Below are 21,152 nucleotides of genomic sequence, written 5' to 3'. Positions count from 1 at the left end.
GGCTCAGGTACAGGTTCGGAGGTCTTACGATCTTCAGGGAGCTGCGAGTCACTCAGCAGGCTCGGGTACAAGTTCGGAGGTCTTACGATCTTCAGGGAGCCGCGAGTCACTCAGCAGGGCTCAGGTACAAGTTCGGAGGTCTTACGATCTTCAGGGAGCCGCGAGTCACTCAGCAGGGCTCAGGTGGGTCCAAGTTCCAGGAGCCGCGACCACGTCGGCGGGCTCTCGTTGTTCCAGCGTCGAATCTGCCGGACAGACCCAGAGCACCCCTTGTTATATGTCGACCCCTCTTTGATGTCCGGAGTCTGTGCAGGCAGGGGTCTTGTCACCTGGGGGTCGCTTGTCGGGATTTCCTGCTATAGTCTTTTGATCCTTTCAGGGCCGGGTCGGGAGGAGTCCCAGACACCCAGCAGGCACGGAGCCAGCCCTCAGGGAGGCCGGAGGCCCGATCGAAACCCATCGTCCCGGGGGAGTTCAGAGGTGCGATAGAAACTGCTCCTCCCTCTCTCATCCCCTGGAAGCGTGATGTCCTCCAGCCGGAGTGGCGCCTCTAGGCCCGGGTCGCGCTGGGGCCGGGCGGCCATCTTGGTGCATGAAGTGGGCACGCGGGCCCGGGGTGGCCGAAAGGAGAGAGGCCATGGACGGGGACGTCCGGGTCGGTGCGTGTGTCCTGGTGGGGAGGTTCGGCTGGGCCGTGTGCTTGGGCTGCAAGTACCAGGTTTCGGTGGTGCGGGGGCACGGAGGGCCATTCTACGAGGCCGGGTCCAACACGCGTCCCCCCCCAGCTGAAAGCCGGAGAGAACTGCCCATCAGCTTGGGGGGTTCTCTTCGCTGAGGCGGAAGAACCGGGAGAGGCCGTCAGCATTGGCGTGGTCCGTACCAGGGCGGTGTTCTACGGTGAAATCCATCCCCTGGAGGGAGATTGACCACCGCAGTAGCTTGGGGTTTTCTCCTCGATCTGCATGAGCCATCGCAAGGGCCGATGGTCAGTTTGGACTCTGAAATGGGTGCCGAACAGGTAGGGTCGTAGCTTTTTGAGTGCCCAGACCACGGCAAAGGCTTCGCGCTCTATGGTGCTCCATCTCTGTTCTCGGGGCAACAGCCGCCGACTGAGGAAGGCGACGGGCTGGTCTAGGCCTTGGTCATTCACTTGTGATAGGACGGCCCCAATGCCATGCTCGGAGGCATCGGTCTGGACTATGAACTCCTTGGCGTAGTCGGGAGCCTGGAGGACGGGGGCAGTACACATGGCCTTTTTTAGGGCATCGAAAGCTTCCTGGCAGGCAGCCGTCCACTGCACTTTCTTTGGCTGTCTTTTAGACGTGAGTTCTGTGAGAGGGCCGACAAGGCTGCCATACCCTGAATGAATCTTCGGTAGTAGCCCGTGAGTCCCAGAAAGGCTCGGACCTCCGTTTGGGTGATGGGTGGTTCCCAGGCCAGGATGGCGTCGATCTTTGGCTGTAGAGGGGCGACCTGGCCGCTCCCGACCTGGTGCCCCAGGTAGACCACGGATCCTTGCCCGATCTGGCACTTGCTGGCTTTTACTGTGAGGCCTGCCTGGCGCAGGGCGGTTAGCACCCTCCGGAGGTGCTGGAGGTGCTCACTCCACTCTGAACTGAAGACAGCGATGTCGTCCAGATATGCCGCGCTGAACTGTTCTAGCCCGGCCAGGACCCTATTCACCAGTCGCTGGAAAGTGGCCGGGGCATTTTTCATCCCGAAGGGCATTACGCGGAAGCGGTAGTGCCCATCGGGGGTGGAGAAAGCGGACCGCTCCTTGGCCCCTTCGGTGAGCGCAATCTGCCAGTATCCGCAGGTGAGGTCGAATGTGCTGAGGAACCGGGCTGCCCCTAGTCGGTCAATGAGTTCGTCGGCTCGTGGAATGGGGTGGGCATCGGCTCGGGTAACGTCATTGAGCCCCCAGTAGTCCACGCAGAATCGGAGCTCGGGGGCGACACCGGGGGCCGCTGCCTTCGGGACCAGGACCACGGGGCTGGCCCAGGGACTGTCAGAGGGCTCGATCACCCCCAGGGTCAACATCTTCGAGACCTCCTCTTGAATGCAGGACCGGACCCGGTCAGGAACCCGGTAGGCTCGGTGTCTCACCGGCGGGCTGTCCCCGGTGTCCACGTCATGAACACACCAGTTGGTGACCCGGGGGGTCAGGGAGAAGAGGTCGGAAAATTGTCTTAGGAGCTGGCGGCAGTCCGCTTGTTGCTGGGCAGTGAGGGCTGGGGAGAGGTTCACCCCTTCTACGGAGCCATCCTGCTCCTTGACACACAGGAGGTCCGGGAGGGGATCCGACTCATCTTCGGCCCCGTCATCGGTGGCCAGCAGGAGGCTCAGTTCTGTCTGCTGGAAGTGAGGCTTAAGGCGGTTCACGTGCAGGACCCGGAGGGGATCCCGAGGCGACTGGACGTCCACCAAGTATGTGACTTCACTCTTCCGCTCAACCACTTTGTAGGGCCCAGTCCATCGGTCCTGGAGGGCGCCAGGCTTCACGGGGGCCATGACCCACACCTGCTGGCCCGGCTGGAACTCGACCAGAGTGGCATTCTGGTCGTACCAGCGCTTCATCTCTTCTTGACTTGCCTCCAGGTTGGCCTCGGCCAGTTCTCGGAACTCCCTGGTCTGGTTCCGGAGGGCCAGGACGTATTGGAACACATCTCGGGGGGTGGTCTGGGGTGCTGCCTCCCACCCTTCCTTAACCAAACTGAGGGGACCTCGGACGGGTGTCCATAGAGTAATTCAAACGGGCTGAACCCTAAGGACTTCTGGGGGACCTCCCGGTAAGCGAACAAGAGGCAGGGGAGCAGGACGTCCCACTTACGCCGGAGGGGCTCTTCTAGGCCAGCGATCATCCCTTTCAAAGTCCTATTAAACCTTTCTACTAGGCCGTTCCCTTGGGGATGGTACGGGGTGGTGAACTTATAGGACACCCCACATTGTTGCCACAGGGACGTCATATACTTCGAGATAAAATTAGTGCCGCGATCGCTCACGACCTCGCGGGGAAAACCCACCCTGGAAAAGATCCCCATCAGGGCCCGGCCCACCACGGGGGCCGTAATGGTGCGTAGGGGAATAGCCTCAGGTTAGCGGGTGGCGTGGTCCACGAGGACCAAGATGAAACGGTGGCCTTGGGAGGTGGGGGGGTCCAGTGGTCCCACGATGTCGATTCCGACTCGTTCAAAAGGGGTACTGACGACCGGGAAGGGTTGGAGGGGAGCCTTGCACTTTCCCCCACTCTTCCCACTAGCCTGGCACGTGGGGCAGGACTTGCAGTGGGCTTCTACCGCTGCTCTCATTCTAGGCCAGTAAAAATGGGTCACGAGACGGCTGTAGGTCTTGTCCTGACCCAGGTGGCCGGCGAGGGGGACGTCGTGGGCTAAGCCCAGGAGGAAATCTCAGAAGCGGAGGGGTACCACCAGTACCCGTCCGGATCCCAGCTCCACCGACTTAGATTCGGTGTGTCCCGGTCTGGTCACCTGCGGCTTGGCCCTCGGCCTGGCGCCGGAGCCCGACCAGGGAAGGACAAGTGGCTTGCTCCCGGCAAAACTCTTCCCGAGTGGGCCCGCCCTCGTGGCGCCAATGGGCCAACTCGGGTAGATCTCCCAACTCGGGGGGCGGGGTCGGATGGTGCGGGTTCGTCGCGGGCGACGGACCCTTCTGATGGGGGGACGGGAGGACCCTCGGCGGGGACTGTACTGGTCTCTTCGATCGGGGTGTTCTCGACTTCTCTCCGGGGAGTGAGTCGGGCTGACATAGATCGGGTGGTGGCGCACACCCACTCGGGGAGTCCCATCATTCCTAGGTGGGCCTTGCGCTCGACGTGCTTCCAGGGAGAACTCTCCAGGTCGTTCCCTAAGAGGCAGTCGACCGGCTGGGAGGTTCTTACGGCCACCTTGAGTTTACCTATCACCCCTCCCCACTCAAACGGCACCAGGGCTACCTGACACATACTTTCTCTATTGTCTGCGGATATTACGGGGCAAAAGACGTTGGGGAGGATCTGCTCCTCGGGGACTAGGTGCCTGAGGACACGGTGATACTGGCCCCGGTGTCCCGCAGGGCCTCTACCTGGTGGCCATTGATCTTGACGAGCTGCCCGTATTTCTGTGTGTTGGAGGGTAGGAGGCTACCAGGGATCATCTCTCTATCTCCCAGGGATACTAGGGCCATCGCTGCGGGTTCCCACTCCTCGGCTTCCTCAACCTCCTCCCCCAGAGCTACGTTGGCTATCTGTCTCGCAGGGGTGGTAGGGGAGACTTGGGTGGCCATGGGGCACTCTGGGTCATTGGCGTAGTGCCTGGGTTTCTGGCAACGGAAACATGTGACGGTCACCCGGTGTCCCCGTCTCCCAGGGGGCCCTGTCACCGGTGGGGGGGGCGCCGGGAAAGGTGGAGGTTGTGTCTTCGGGGGGCTAGGCTGGGACTCTCTCGGCCCTCCCTGGTTCCCTCCCCCTCTCTGGCGGGGTGGTCCCTGACCGGCTCGGGGGTACTCTCCTACCATGCCCCGGGAGACCCGGGTGTTGGTCCAGCGGTCGGCCTCCACAGCCAGCTTTCGGGGATCTGTGAGCTTGCTGTCAAGCAGATGCTGACGTAGTTCTATGAAGCAGTTCGCAGCCAGATGTTCCCACAACATGAGGTCAGTGAGTTCGGCAAGGGAGGTGACTTTGCTGCCCTCGATCCACCCATCGAAGGCCTGACTGAAAAAGTTTACATACTCCACCCAGGTGGTGCCCGGGATCTTCCTGCAGTCCCGGAATCGCTGACGGTACATTTCTGGGGTGAGGCCGTATCTTGTGAGTAGAGCCTCTTTCATGTGGCTGTAGGAGGTCTGCAGGGAGAGGGGTAGGTCGAGCAGGGTGTCCCTTCCTTCGCTCAGAAACCGCCCCCACAACCCCGCCCCCCAGTCCTTCTGCGGGATCCGATGGGAGGTCATGGCGACCTCGTAGGCCCTGAACCATTGCTGAATGTCATCGTTTTTATAATATTCCTTGACCACATCCTTGGGGATGTGGACCTTCTGTTCCGCTGGGGAGGCCGTCTCTCGGTTTCCCGGGGGCCTTCCTTCCTCGTTTCTGGCCTTGAGCTCGATTTCTTTCAAGCTGCGTTCGTGCTCTAGTTGGAGCTTCCTTCCTTCGTGCTCCCTTTGGAGCTTCTTTTCTTCTAGTTCGCCTTGTACACGCATTTGCTCTACTGCTAGCTTTTTTTCCGCTAACTTCAATTCGCCCTCGATTTTGAGTTTGGCTAACTCGAGTTCATGATTGCGGCTTCTCTCTCTGTCCGCGAGCTCTTCCGGGGATAGGCCCCCGTCTGGTACGATGCCTCGCACCTGATTGCTACTGCTTTCACTTTGGGGGGGTTCGGCTTCGTCGGGGCGCTCCCCCGTGCCTTCCGGGTGGGAGGCCCCGGTCTCCACCCAAGTTTTCAGTGCTTTCTGCAAATCCTCTTTAGTGTTGAGACCAGTGGTAGCGATTTTAAGTTCTTTGCAAAATTGCTTTAGCTCTTTGTGTGTGTATTCTTCTAGCTGCTCCACCTGGAACACCCTGTTGGCGCTGGTTTCTGCGGGGCTCACGGCGCTTCCTTCTGCCATCTTTGTCGGTAGTGCTTCCGTTGTTCACGGTACGATCTCTAGGTGATGGGCCCGAATCCCGTCGCTTGCCACCAATGTTAGACGGCGACCTCAGAGGAGCCTGGAAGGGGTCCTGACTACCCTGAGACCCACCCTCAAGGTATCGTAGCCGGGCACTGGCGGGAGACTCCCCAGGGGGAGGAATCTTGTATCTAGGATCGTACTTCTGGCACCACACGACAGAGTGACCACACCGGGTATTCTGAGAAAACAATCTTTATCAAGTAGATTATCACTGCAAATATGTACAAGGTGAGCACGGGCTCAAGAGTCTCGGAAGGGGTAGGGGGTAGCGGGACAGTCTCTGGTAAAGGTTCAAGCAGGGACGTATCCGGCGCACAGCTCACAATCCTCGAGCTGGGGGATACGATGTTGTAGTCGGGGTCCGGCGGGACCGTGAGAGTCGGTTGGAGCCGCGAGTCACTCAGCGGGCTCAGGTACAGGTTCGGAGGTCTTACGATCTTCAGGGAGCTGCGAGTCACTCAGCAGGGCTCAGGTACAAGGTCGGAGGTCTTACGATCTTCAGGGAGCCGCGAGTCACTCAGCAGGGCTCAGGTACAAGTTCGGAGGTCTTACGATCTTCAGGGAGCCGCGAGTCACTCAGCAGGGCTCAGGTACAAGTTCGGAGGTCTTACGATCTTCAGGGAGCCACGAGTCACTCAGCAGGGCTCAGGTGGGTCCAAGTTCCAGGAGCCGCGACCACGTCGGCGGGCTCTCGTTGTTCCAGCGTCGAATCTGCCGGACAGACCCAGAGCACCCCTTGTTATATGTCGACCCCTCTTTGATGTCCGGAGTCTGTGCAGGCAGGGGTCTTGTCACCTGGGGGTCGCTTGTCGGGATTTCCTGCTATAGTCTTTTGATCCTTTCAGGGCCGGGTCGGGAGGAGTCCCAGACACCCAGCAGGCACGGAGCCAGCCCTCAGGGAGGCCGGAGGCCCGATCGAAACCCATCGTCCCGGGGGAGTTCAGAGGTGCGATAGAAACTGCTCCTCCCTCTCTCATCCCCTGGAAGCGTGATGTCCTCCAGCCGGAGTGGCGCCTCTAGGCCCGGGTCGCGCTGGGGCCGGGCGGCCATCTTGGTGCATGAAGTGGGCACGCGGGCCCGGGGTGGCCGAAAGGAGAGAGGCCATGGACGGGGACGTCCGGGTCGGTGCGTGTGTCCTGGTGGGGAGGTTCGGCTGGGCCGTGTGCTTGGGCTGCAAGTACCAGGTTTCGGTGGTGCGGGGGCACGGAGGGCCATTCTACGAGGCCGGGTCCAACAAAGATTCACTCATACTCAGGCAGCTTAGTCTACTCCTACCGGGGGTTCATCTATTGAGTCATCCTCCTCATTATCCTCTGGGACCTTAAGTGCTACAACAAACGTTTCCCAAGCTCTTGCTGCCTCCAGTGCTCTCTCGCTTCCCGTTCTTTTTGCTATTTGCATTCTGATCACACCTTCACATTCTGCCCACTTAACGATTTCTGTTTTTCATCTTGCTATGCTGGGACCCTGCTTCGCTTTCCAATGCATGGTGATGTCTCTTTTGGCCAGTAGTAGGCCCATATCTAAGAACTTACTCTGGATTTTATTTTTGGATTTATGACGGAACAAGTGTAATATGCAGCATTTCTGAGACGTCTCTATTTCTCGGTCGCTGATGTCAGTCAGCAATGTCATCCCCTCCCCCCAGAAATTAATCAGGTGTGGGCAGTCCCAGAACATATGCCTAAAATTTGCTCCTTCTCTATTGCATCTCGGGCAAGCAGCTGCTTGAGTCGGGAAATACTTGTTAATCTTTTCCGGGGTGAGGTATGCTCTATGTAGAATGTAAAAATGCACCAACTGAAATCTGGTGTTTCTGGTGCTCTTCCAAGCTTTCTCCACTAATTTGCCCCAGCTTTTTTCTGGGATAGCTTCTTCAAGGTCCGCCTACCACTTCAGTCGCAACTCCGATAAAGGCAGTAATGTTTCCCGCATTATGGGCTTGTATAAGCACGTAAGCACCTTGAACGTACCTGCCGCCAAAACCACATATTGGCAGCACAGTGACGTTTTTGGTTCAGTAAGTCCCTCTGCCCAATGTTTTTGTATGACCGCAGTGAGGGCAGGATACAACAGGAAAGCCCCCCCAGGTAGCTCATACCAGGCCTGCAGGTCATTGAACGGGATCATGGCCTCCTCCTCATATAGGTCTCCTATGTTAGCCAACCCTTGTGTCGCCCATGTTGTCAATCTCTGCCAATTACCCCCATGTGGCAAGGCTGCACACCTAAGTAACGGGATTTCCGGGCTATAAGGGTGTCTAATCTTGGCCCGCTGCAAGCTCCTATTCCAGTACCGTTGTGCTGTGTCAAACTCCGTGGTGAGGCTTGGGGTTTGAACAGGAAGCCGTAATATGATTTGGGATACCAGTTTTAAGGTAACACAGTCTTCCTTCCGTTCTTCTTTCCCCCTGAGACAGTTAACCACCCATTGCGTGAGCCATTGGAATTGTGCCGCTAGATAATAGGCCTCAAAATCAGGCACTGCCATTCCTCCCTCTGCTCTTTGCCGCATGAGAACAAGCACCACTCTGCGTCTACCATTGCCCCATAGAAATCCCGTGATCATTGACCTGAGTTGGGCAAAGTACTTTGTTGGTATCCAGACCAGCAAGGTCCCAAAGTAATAGAATAACCTCGGTAGGGTCACCATTTTAAGCAGAGCTACTCTGCCGGCTTCAGATAGCGGCAAGGAGCTCCAGAAGTCGAAGTTGCATTTTGCTCCTCTGATGGGCTTCCCTATGTTACCCTCTAGCATGTCGTCCTGAGTGTGGTATATTTGAGTGCCCAGGTACGACAGGCACCTATCTTCCCACCTCACCCCCTCTGTTTCCTGTGGGCCTATCTTGCCCTCTTTTGCAGGGAACAGGCAAGACTTTGCCCAGTTCACCTTTAGCCCTGCAACCCTTCTGAGTCCCCGTAGCAATTCTTTCGCTCCCTGCAGCACCCCCCTTGAATCCGCCAGAAATAATAAAAGGTCATCGGCATACAGGACATTGTGGTGGATCTGCCCATCAACGTTAAGATCCTGATAGGATTGCCCTAATCGAGCTTTTACTGCTAGCAGCTCCCATCGCCAGGGCAAACAGTAAGGGGGAAAGGTAGCACCACTGTCTCATTCCTCGTCCCACGTTGCAGATATCCGATATCGGCCCACCAGTTTTAACTCCAGCAGTCGAGTCAGAATACAGGATATCTGTCCAGCCCACAAAGTTGTCTCCCAGCCCGAACTACCACATCACATGGAACAAATATGGCCATTCTAGGCTATCAAACGCTTTTTCTATATCAACTGCGAAGATTGTCCCAATATCTTTCCTATAGGAGTCAGCCTCCAGCACTCGCAAAAGGCGCCGAATATTAAGCGCTGTGTTTCTGGTGGGGATGAACTCGGATTGGTCTTTGTGTTTTAGAGTGGTCATGTGAGGGAGTAAGCGAGTTGCCAATATCCTGCTCAGTATTTTGTAGTCTAAGTTGAGCATAGAGAGCTGGTGATACGCGGTTTTATCCCATGGTGACTTCCCCGGTTTGAGCAGTGGTATGATGATCGCCTCTCTAGTAGATACGGGCAGGTGTCCCACTTGTTTTGCATCATTGTATAACTTTACTAGCCTGGGGGCCAACACATCGATGTGTGCTAGGTAAAATTCAATTGGTAGGCCATCTGTGCCAGGTGTTTTATTCTATGCCATATTCTTAATAGCCCCCCTCACTTCCCCAATCTCGACTTCCCGCCCCAGGGTATCTGCAACTTCCTCAGCCAGACCTGGTAGTTCCACATCTCGTATGAATTCATGCAACTCCTCCTCCACTGGGACCAACTTACTCTGGTATAAGTCCTTGTAATATGTTAAAAACAAAAAAATGTTCCCTGTTGGTCATACATCACTGCTCCATCTTGTTCCCTAAGTTCCAGGATCACCATGCCTCTCCTGGCAGGGTTAGCCAGCCAAGCCAGAAGAGCACCTGCCTTGTCCCTCTCCGAGTAAGCACGGGTTATGTATTTTTTGTAATCGAAGCAACAAAGGCATTCTACCTGGACTGCCACTGCCTCTCTAGCCTCCAGGAGTTCCCTCTGCTTGTCCACTTTCTCAGGTCTAACTTTTTCTAGTTCTCTTAGGTGCTGTAGTCCTGGGGTAGTACCTTTCTTGTACCCATCATCTCAGATATACAGCATCTTCTAATAACTGTTTTAAATGCATCCCACTCCACTAATGAATTTGCTGCAATGTTAGCATTTTCTTGGAAATAATGAACTATAGCTGTGTCTATCGCTGCATGGAACACCTGGTCTTCCAGATTTTGGGTTGCGCGCGGAACCATTGCGAGCTTATCAACTCAGGATTGTGGTGGAATATCGTCCTAGTGAGGTATTCACTGCTTCAAACCCCCTCATGCACATCAGGGGAGCACAGTATGGCATCCAATCGGGCATGCAATTCGTGCAGGGCTGAGAAAAAGAAGTAATCTCGGGTCCTGGGGTGTTGTGCTGTCTACATATCTATCAATCCCCACCTATGTTGCCAGTTGCATCGTGCCTCTGCTATGCTACCCAGTACCAGATCCCTGCCATTTAGTCTCAGTGTCAGTCCGGGACACAATTCCCCCCTATTGGGCGCCCCCCTGTACCCATCCCCCCTTCTGCCACCTCCCGAGCCATGCGAGTCACCCATCCCTAGTTTGCCCCCCAAGCCCTCCTCCCCCGCTCACTGAAATCTCCGCTTCCTTCCCAACTCTCCACAACTTGCCCCCCGTTAGCAGATCGAGCCCGGCAACACCTCCATCCTCCTGAATGGCAACCAAACCATACCACCATCCTCCACGCTCGCCGCTGCAAGGTCTGTCAGGTGGCCCTGGGCCTAGCCTCGGGTGCAGCTGCACCCAACCTCCCCTTGGAAACAGCACACCCTCAGCCCCACTGCCCCCAAGTTCCCCCCAGCCAGGCACTATTACCTCCCACCTTTGAGGGTGACAGTCTGCCCGGCACCCCTGCGCCCATCACCCTCGGCCCTCCCCACATCCTCCCTTGCAATACACCCCTTCACCCCTCCCATTACTATGCCCGGCCCCCCGCCATGTCTCCCGAGCACCCGCAGAAACTGTAACCAACCACACTGGGCTCAGAAGTATGAAAGGCTATGGCATGAAGACTACCCAACTCATGCATACGTCCCCTCCTACAAGCCCCCCCCCCTGTTGCTCCTGCACTCCGCCGCTTTCCCACCCGGCATTCCCAGCGCTCTCCTTAACTTCACAATGAAACCCCTCGCTGCCCCTTCCCCAGGCTGCCTAATCACGGTGTCCCCTCCTTTCCCCCTTCCAGCTGAGCCCGCCGACGAGACCAATCACCCTGCCCAGGAACCCAGGACGTTGAACCACGCCGAGACCCAAACCCAGCCCCCACCCCCCTCCAAGATCGGCAGCTCCGAGCATAAGCCCCCTTCCTCCCAGGAAACCCCGCCATCCCCACTGTCTTGTTACGCCACCCTGTGCTCCCGAGCCCCACCATCTACGCCTCCGCAACCCTCAACTGAGCATCCCACAGCCCGAGACCCACCCCCTTTCTCGAGCGCCCTTTCCTGCACCCAAGCATTCCCATGTGCACCCCGGAGCCCACCCATCCAAAACTTCACCCCCAACCTCACTGTGGTCCTCCTCATCCCTCTGTCGCACTTCATCCCTGAACAATTGCATTCATAAGCCACATTCAAGCACCACAACCACCCACACACACGGCCCCCCGCAACCAGATGCGCACACTTCACACCCGACTCCTCCGGCCGGCAGAGGCGGCCGCGGATGCAACCCATCAGAGAGTAAACCACATTGTCGCTAGGAGCCGTGTATTCATTCATTATTCATTGGTAATACCAAATCTTGCAAAAGCTGCTACCAACCGCTAATGGAATGAGGACACTATTTGTGGATTGCGCTCAGCCGCACCATTGTTCAGCAAGACACCGCGTCTGTTCCAATCACCGTTTACAAATGCATTTGTCGTAATCAAATGCAAGGTGGCATCCGGGGGTGGAGCCCCATTATGCCACTCCGCGCTGACCACCCGCCCCACAAACCACCTCCGCCTTCCCCCGCATTATTCCCCTTCCAGTGTTATAAGTGTACACTTATAAGTGTTTAACCATGCAACAGTTGGTGTTGTTGCACCAAGGATATTCTGCTGCATAACTAATTACTTATAAGGTGCCAAAAGCGAGACCTATTGGCTATGCCAATGCTTGTTTAATTAGTAGGTCAATTCCCAATTCTTCCATATTCTACTTAGCTTAACTGTGGAGCCCACCCTTTTACCATACAGAACTTATCTAGTGTATTCCCTTTGCATTTTCAAGAACCATTGGGAAACTGTAGGAGTTGTCTCCGATTTCCAGTTTGCTAAAAGGAAACCTTGCTACTAAGATGGCGATAAAAATAAATCAACGCTGTCTAATAGTTCTTCAGCTATCTCAAGCATGCCAAATAGAGTAGCAGACGCTTCTGTCTTGCCAGAATTTAATTAAATGGGTGCATGTAAATGCTATAAGAAGCCAACCTCCATAGGCTTGCCTGCATCTAAAACATTTTGATTCTACCCCGGGATAAATAATATTGAGTTTGATGGAGGTGTAATAATCATCCATTTACTAAACAGCGCCATTCTCCTTAAATTGGCTGGTCTTACTGCCTTGCAGCTCCATCGATTATATCCCTGCCATTGTGAGAAAGTTATACAACAGCCTGTAGAAGTTTGTATTTCCTCCAAATGGTCTGAGATCTCCAATTTATTTGCTGCTGGTTTGAGTAGTCTGTACCAATTGCCTACTTCTTTAATTCTGGAGATACCTTATGGTTCCCAAGATGCATCTCAATAAATTCCTCTTTCCCTGTTCTTTCTGATCAAAACTGTTTAATTTTAACAAAGCTAAAGAAATAATACACCTTAATGTTGGGATTCTGATTCACTATTTCCTGCCATTGTGATAAGTCCCCCCCACTGAAAAAATCCTGTAATCTATGAAACCTCAAACTAGTCCATTGAATGCATGTTTGCAGAGGCCACCTTAGCCCCAATGGAATACAGTCTGATATTTCTAACAGAAGATGAAGCCAGGGGATTTCATATGAATCCCAGATTTTTTTTTTAAAGCACTATATAACCGGAGAAGTCTTATATGTCGATTTTGTAGATAACCTAGGAATGCCTAGAAATTTAAAAAGGCCTACCTTTGAGTCTTTTATCATAAGATTCAAATAGAAATTGGCCTCCTGTTAGTCCTTAGTGGAATTAATAATTGGCCAATTAAGCAGTAACGACTGATAGTATACTTTTAAATTAGGAAGGGCTAGGCCACCTACATCCACATCTAGCTGTAGAGCTTGAATTTTTAGTCTCTGCTTTTTCCCCTGCCAAATAAAGTGTTTAATTTCCATATTAATAGCATCATAAAAGGTTTGGGGAATCGTAATCATAATATTTGAGAATAAAAATAGTGGGAGAAGTTTCATGTTAATAAGTGCCACTCACCCCATAATAGACATAGACAGGTTTTGTAACTGTTTTAGAAGATTATGCATTTTATTTAACATTATGATAAAAGTTATTGAAAATAAGTCTTCTAGTTTAGCGGTTACAAAGATCCCCAAATATCTTACTACCTAAGTTTGTGAATGATGAACATGCATAGAGGTCGATAATATTTCTGAAATGCAGTTAAAAAGTAGCGCCTCTGACTTTGAATGGTTGATTTTCTAACCCCCTATTGCCGTATATTTGCTTATTGTGGAGAAGGCTCGAGAAATATTATCCTTGTCTACTGCTTTATAAAGAACCAGATCATCAGCAAAGAGTTTAAGTTTTGCTGATGCTGAGATTAGAGCTTTAATAGTGCTGTCTTGCCGAATAGCACATGCCAAAGGCTCAATAAAGAAAACAAAATAAGGGAAAGGGGACAACCCTGGTGCGTCCCACGACTGATTAAGATAGATCCTGCTGTAGATCTGTTAATAATTATAAACGCCCTTGCAATATAATAAAGATTTTTTACTACCTGACAGAATTTAGATGGAAAGGCAAATTTTTCTAAGACTGCAAAAATGACATTCCACTGAACTTGATCGAATGCCTTTTCTGCATCTAGCTTTATTATTGCTGCTTTAATTTTATTTATCTAGAAACCCTGAAATCTCCATACAGAACAAGATTCACTGGGGCACTTTTTTGGGAAACGTTTGCGAATATTCGTCAAACTGCACGAAAGATATAGGCAAGTCAAACAATCCTTATCCTATGGAAACGTGGTCCTAACTATCTACTATATATATATATATATATATATATATATATAACAGCCAGTTACCGTGTTAAAAAGATAAAGCTATTGTTCCCTCCATCTCAGTGCACTATCTATGCTGCAATTGTGCTATTAGGTTTTGAAAGAATTTGTAATACCCCACAAATCCAACACTGTATGCCAACGCCTCCTGGCTCCAGGAGTCATTAGCCCTACTTGTGTGCTCTTTAGTATATAAACCCAATTCTTCAATCAGTGCATTAATGCATAAATTAGGCAGTACCGCTGAACAAATTAAATTGGCTTGCTTTCCTTCTAAAGTGTTAACCAAATATGTGCCAGAAACGTATTGTGCGCCTTGACTATCTCTGTAAGAAACAACAACAACTCTCAACTGGTATCATTCGACCAAGACAAATAATTTGCATGTAAAAAACATTACAAAGGAGAAAAGGAAGACTCAAGAAGAGAATGATTTAAGAAAAAACATACTGTATTAAGTTAGGAAAAAATTACTTACATAAAAACATGTATAAATTTGAATAATCCAAAAAATGAAGCAGTAATAGCAGCACTGTACATACAGTAAATATACCATAAAGACAACCCGGACTTGTACTTGGTGCTTAAAGTGTATGTGACACGAAGACGGCGACGCAAGTGACAAGGTGAGATCAGCAAGGGACGGCGCAATGTGAAGTGAAAGTGAATAATAAAACGATAATTACAAGGTTCTGAATTCAATTTTTGACATTACAGAATTATTTATACATCAATTTGAAGAACCATAAAGCCATCAGTTAAGCTGAAAAAGTCGACGGCGTTTCGATCCTGATTAAATTGGGATCATCGTCAGGACAGGGTTGAATTATTCATCACAGTGCTAAGTGGATGAAGCTTCAAGGTTAAGGAACGTAGGAGAGAGAGGGTCCAAAGTAGTTCTGGGACTAAGTGACAGGGGGCGGGGCGCTGAATCCAGGGGAGTAATCACGGTCAGCAGGTCTGGGTAAGCGAGATTGAACTCGTGGCCGTAAATGCGTAAAGACTGGTCAGGTGTAAACAATTATTGTATGTGTATTCGTATCATATACAACGATAAGGGGCTTGAAACGGAAGGTTGTGGTCACGAGGGATCCATGATCATGAAGGACTAGAACGGGGAGGAAGGTGGAGAATCCGAGGGAGGGGGAGGCGGCTAGGACAACCTAATGTATACGGTGTCCAGAGGAAAACCGTATTCCGGGGGATGGGGGCGGTCAGGACTGCCTAATGAATAAGACGTCCGGGAGGTGTCTCAGTCACCAGGGCTCCAGCAAAAAGTAATTACTACGCCGCCTCCCCCTCCCTCGGATTCTCCACCTTCCTCCCCGTTCTAGTCCTTCATGATCATGGATCCCTCGTGACCACAACCTTCCGTTTCCTTAACCTTGAAGCTTCATCCACTTAGCACTGTGATGAATAATTCAACCCTGTCCTGACGATGATCCCAATTTAATCAGGATCGAAACGCCGTCGACTTTTTCAGCTTAACTGATGGCTTTATGGTTCTTCAAATTGATGTATAAATAATTCTGTAATGTCAAAAATTGAATTCAGAACCTTGTAATTATCGTTTTATTGTTCACTTTCACTTCACATTGCGCCGTCCCTTGCTGATCTCACCTTGTCACTTGCGTCGCCGTCTTCGTGTCACATACACTTTAAGCACCAAGTACAAGTCCGGGTTGTCTTTATGGTATATTTACTGTATGTACAGTGCTGCTATTACTGCTTCATTTTTTGGATTATTCAAATTTATACATGTTTTTATGTAAGTAATTTTTTCCTAACTTAATACAGTATGTTTTTTCTTAAATCATTCTCTTCTTGAGTCTTCCTTTTCTCCTTTGTAATGTTTTTTACATGCAAATTATTTGTCTTGGTCGAATGATACCAGTTGAGAGTTGTTGTTGTTTCTTACATTATTACCCTATCTCAACGAGGTTTACGGGTTATGCTCCTGTTGTTTTTTCTTTGACTATCTCTAGCACTTATGAGAATTCAAATTTCCTAATTGATCCAATAAAAAAAAAAGTTAAGATATCATAGTGAGCTTCATTGGTTCTTTTCATAAACATAGACCAAATACCTCGCTTCGCACCCCGCTAATTTTAGCATTCACAGACACACATGAATATAATATACACAAACTGCAGAGCATTACATCTTTCATGTATTGTACCATTCACAGGCACACATACAAGCAGCACGTGTACTACACACACACTGTACAGCACTCCACACCAAGCCAATGTAAGCCAAAGGTGAGTTAAGCGCACAGCAGCAGAACTTTAAATGAGTGAGCCTGTTGGCCTCTCCCCAGTGACACAGGTAAAAAGGACCTGCTCACTTCTGCTGATCACTGCACGATATGCTGCCACTACCGCGCTTGTGCTGCTTAACTTCTGGAAAAAGCATCAGCACTATGAGGGTAGCACTGTGGGCATCCGTCCCAGTCAAAAAAGACCACACTTGTGAGACAGACCCTTATCAAGGAACACACTCATGATCTGTATTCACCCATGACAGCAAAAATCAAATCAGAGATTCATACATCTTCACAATTGGGGCAGTCAGGGCAGGGGTGCATGCCCATCACCATGAGGTACTTTTCCATACCAACACATAGCCATAACATTCATACCACACTGAAATACCCTGTATCATGTAGAAAATGTTGTGTTAACATGAATAAAGCTAATGCTATGATTCTTCTTTTGATTTATAGGTGACGACTCAAGTGTGAACTGAAAAGCAACAATTCTCAGAAAGACTAAAACTACCGGCAGCTTAATTCATGAAAAAGTAATATTGTCAATTTTCTGTGACACCTAGTCAAAAGAATATGAGATCTTACATGTCAGGCACACAAAGTAAATCTGGAAATAGTTGTTAAAGTGTTCATCAGCATGAAAATGTTTTTCTTTCAGAAGAATCACCTAGAATATTGATCACATTTAAGGCCAATTTAGTTAATAATGTTAAGCATTTGCAGATGAAATGAGCAATAATCAAAGCAGTGTATTCTGGAAAAGCCTCAATCACACAGAAACCTTTTCTGTCAACAAATGAATGCATACCTCAGATAAATATCAATGTACTAAATGTGAAAATTGCATCAAAGAAGTGAAAGTGTTGCAGGGTATCAGGCAACCCATACCAATGAGAAACCTGATGTACATGCCAAGTGTGGGGAAGGCTTGAGTAAGAAAGATCTTGTTAAAGCCAACCAGAGAGGGCATACAGGCAAGAAAACGTACATATGTACAGCAGGGTAACAAATGCTTTAAGGTACGTAGAATGATGTCTGAGCACCAAAGAACTCATTCAGACGAGAAACCTTATGCATGTACCGAATGTAGTGAAACATTCAGTTTGAAAAATACTCTTACTATGCACTGGACAGTTCATAGAAATGAGAAACCGTACCAGTGCACTGAATGTATGAAAAGTTTTATTCGGAAAAATCATTTAATTGTACATCAAAGAGTGCACACGGGCGAGAAACCTTATCAGTGCAGTGAATGTTATCAAAACTTCGGACACATAGCAAGTCTTATTAGGCATGAAAAAACACATACTGGAGAGACCCCTTATAAATGCAGTGAATGTAGAAAAAGCTTCACTCGTAAAGAAAGCCTTACTGTGCATGAGAGAATACACACTGGTGAGAAACCGTATCCATGTGCTGAATGTGAGAAAAGCTTTCGTCTGAAAACACATCTTACTGTCCACCACAGAATACACACCGAAATGAAACCTTATCCGTGCACTGAATGTGGGAGGAGCTTTAGTATGAAAGTGAACCTTACTAGGCATGAGAGAATACACACTGGTGAGAAACCGTATCAATGTACTGTATGTGAGAAAAGCTTTAGTCAGAAACAAATCCTTACTAGGCACCATAGAACACACACAGACATGACACCCTATCAGTGTACTGAATGTGGAAAATGCTTCAGGCGAAAGGAAGGTTTATTTAGGCACTACTACACACATACAGGAGTAAGTCTTTATCAGTACTCCGAGTGTGGCAAACAATTTAAAAGTGAACAAAAGGTTACTCTTCATCAGAAAATACACACAAGCAAGAAACCTTATAATAACTCTGAATGAAGACAAAAGGTTCAGTAGAAAGGACCATTATATTGCTTACCAAAGGGAACACATTTGCAAGAACCCTTATCGATGCTCAGAAAGTGGAAAGGAGTTCAGAACGAAGCAATATTGTACTTTTCACCAGAGAAGACACACAAGTGAGAAACCTCATCAGTGCTCAGAATGTAGGAAATGCTATTCTGAGAAAGCAGGTCTTAGAAGACACATTAGGGCACACACGGGTAAAACACCATATCAATGCTCATAATGTGGGAAACACTATTCTGAAAAAGCAGGTCTTAGAAAACACATTAGGGCACACACGGGTGAAAAACCATATCAATGCTCAGCATGTAGAAAAAGGTTCAGTGAGAGAGCAGATCTTGTTGTTCATTACAGAGCACACACATATGAGAAGCCTAATCAATGCTTGGAATGTTCGAAAAGATTCCTTGTGAAAGCATGTCTCATAAGTCATCAGAGGGTACACACAGGTGAAGAATCATATGAGTACAGTAAATGTGGGGAAAGTTTCAGTTCAAAAGGAAGGCTTACTGATCACCAGAGAGTTCACACAGGTGAGAAACCACATGAATGCTTTGAATGTGAGAAAAGATTCTGTTGGAAAGGAGATCTTACAATTCACCAGAGGACACACACTGGTGAAAAACCATATCAGTACTCAGAATGTGGGAAATGCTTCATACGTAAGCAATGTCTTAATAAACAGCAAATCGTGCATACAGATTAAAACCCTTATCAGTGCAGTAAATGTGGGAAAAGGTGCTGTTCCAAAATAAGTTGTATATGTCCCCAGAGGGCACACACAGGAGATAAACCATATTGATGCACAGAATGTGAGAAAAAGTTCAGTGAGATGATGCATAAAGGTTTGAAACTTCATCAATGCTCATAGTATGGGAAACTTTTCTGTACAAAAGCAACACTTGTAATTCATAAGAAGGCAGACACAGGTGAGAAACCACATCAGTGTGGTGAATGTTGGAAACGTTTCAGGGTGAAAGTAGATCTTGTTGTTCATTACAGAGCACACACAGATGAGAAGCCTTATCAATGTTTGGAATGTTGGTAAAGATTCTTTGTGAAAGCAAGTCTCATAATTCATAAGAGGGCACACACTGGTAAGAAATCGCATGAGTGCAGTGAATGTGGGAAATGTTTCAGTGTAAATAAAAGACATCACCAGAGGGTACTCACAGGTGAGAAGCCATATCGATGCCCAGAATGTGAAAAAAGTTTCAGTTGGAATGAAGGTCTTACAAAGCACCAGAGGACACACTGTTGAAAAACCATATCAACGCTCAGAATGTGGGAAATGATTCAGGCTGAAAGGAAAACTTATTATACATCAGGAAATTCACACAGATGAAAAACCTGCTCCTGCAATGAAAGCGGGAAAAGATTCAGTTAGAAAGAAAAACTTATCACCGAAGTGACCATATAGCACAGAACCCACATTAATGCAGTGAATTTGAGAAAGGTTCACTGAGAACGGAAGTCTTACTGAACACAAGAGGACACATGCATGTGTGAAACCTCATCAGTGCCCAGAATGTGACAAAAGCTTAATTATGAAATTAACTCTCATTGAGCATGCAAGTGAGAAACCTTATCAATGTATTGAATATTGGAAAAGATTCAGTACTAAAGGAAGTCTCACAGATCACCAGAGAACACACACAGGCAAGATACCTTATCAATGCTCAGAATGTAGAAAAACCTATAGTGATAAAAAAGACATTTGGGGACACACATGAGAAACCATTTCAATGGCCAGCATGTGGGAAAAGATTCAGAAATAAAGGGAGCCTCGCTTCTCACCAGGTGATGCATCTGGACAGAAGAGATGACTAATTTATGCTCTTTCAAGGCTAAGCTGATCAGCTTCACAAAATGGAAACAGTTTTAGATCTTTAACAAATGTAATTAAGTCAACACCGCTGTCATAACTACTTCATCATAAGAAAAGACCATCCGCCAACACAGGCCATGTGCTTTGAGTAATATGTCAAGCTTCCAGTTTGACTAACAAGTCTATTGAGGTCATTCCAAAGTACATTTTGATAGTTGTACAGTAGCAGTCTGAGATAATAGTTAATTTTTGCTTTATAATTACTTAAATAACTTCCCACCCTTTTCTCCTACAAACTCAATGAATAAGTAATTTACAAAGTTAATGAGTAATTATTACATAATTACCTTTCCACGCTATTCCTCGAGTAAATAAAATTTAAAAATAACTAAAAAGTACAAACTATATTCAAAAACATTAACAATTACATAAACAATTTAAACAGAAATACATAAAAAAATTTAAAACAATATTTTTTACAACTATAGTTTTGTAAATGATATTAACAACACAGATATTTTTGACAACTATATTACTTACCATAAAAAAATCGATGTTTTTGTAAACAATATTTCTGCACCACGCTATTTTAGTATCACAATATTAAAAACTCAATGTTTGTGTGACTTGATATTCTGTCCAAATACCTTTTAATTGTATGTCTTTCTATAGCAATGTGCCAAAATAAAGTTTGATATGATGATGTAAACATTTAATTCTGTATGTGTGGAGGCTTTCCCTTCTTTGTCCTTTATACTACTGCCGGAGTACGAAGGACGTAAAGGTCACATCCTCTCACTCAGACCATGGATAGCCTATGGTGCATGCATGTCATAATTTTCCCCTGTTGTTTTCACTGTTCAAGAAATGCTTAACTGCTTTTAATTTTTACTTTGTCATGTTGCCAAAAAATACGGTTTGCACTAGATTCAGGAGTTTTAAATTGTTTTCTTGAAATAAATATACCAAAATGCATATTCTGTTTCCAGTGGTCCTTAAGTGTGTAACTAATTAATGAAAGATCATTTAGATTGCCACTGCTTCTTTGAATCATTTAAGAGACTGTTTGTATTTCAGAAAGCACAAACATGCCTGCAGGAATGGTCAATGGATTCTGTGGGGCTACCAACCTCAAGCGATGGTGCACTAAACTCAGTTCCAACACACAAAAAAGGGGAGAGAGGTACATCTCCT

At 48.6% G+C, this 21,152-nt stretch overlaps 1 long non-coding RNA gene across 2 annotated transcripts in view; it reads left to right on the top strand.

Annotated features, from left to right (window-relative positions):
- LOC146813511 (uncharacterized) overlaps window positions 1–20,933 on the top strand; it is a 40,708-nt gene extending 19,775 nt beyond the window's left edge. For both annotated transcript variants that reach the window (XR_014966988.1, XR_014966989.1), the window contains one exon: window positions 16,716–20,933. This is a non-coding gene — a long non-coding RNA (uncharacterized LOC146813511). The remainder of the gene's footprint in view (window positions 1–16,715) is intronic.
- The last annotated feature ends 219 nt before the right edge of the window (window positions 20,934–21,152 follow it).

Source organism: Triturus cristatus, chromosome 7 (assembly GCF_964204655.1).
Source record: "Triturus cristatus chromosome 7, aTriCri1.1, whole genome shotgun sequence".
In the NCBI taxonomy this organism is placed as follows: Eukaryota; Metazoa; Chordata; class Amphibia; order Caudata; family Salamandridae; genus Triturus; species Triturus cristatus.
This window is presented reverse-complemented; position numbering and strand designations above follow the sequence as displayed.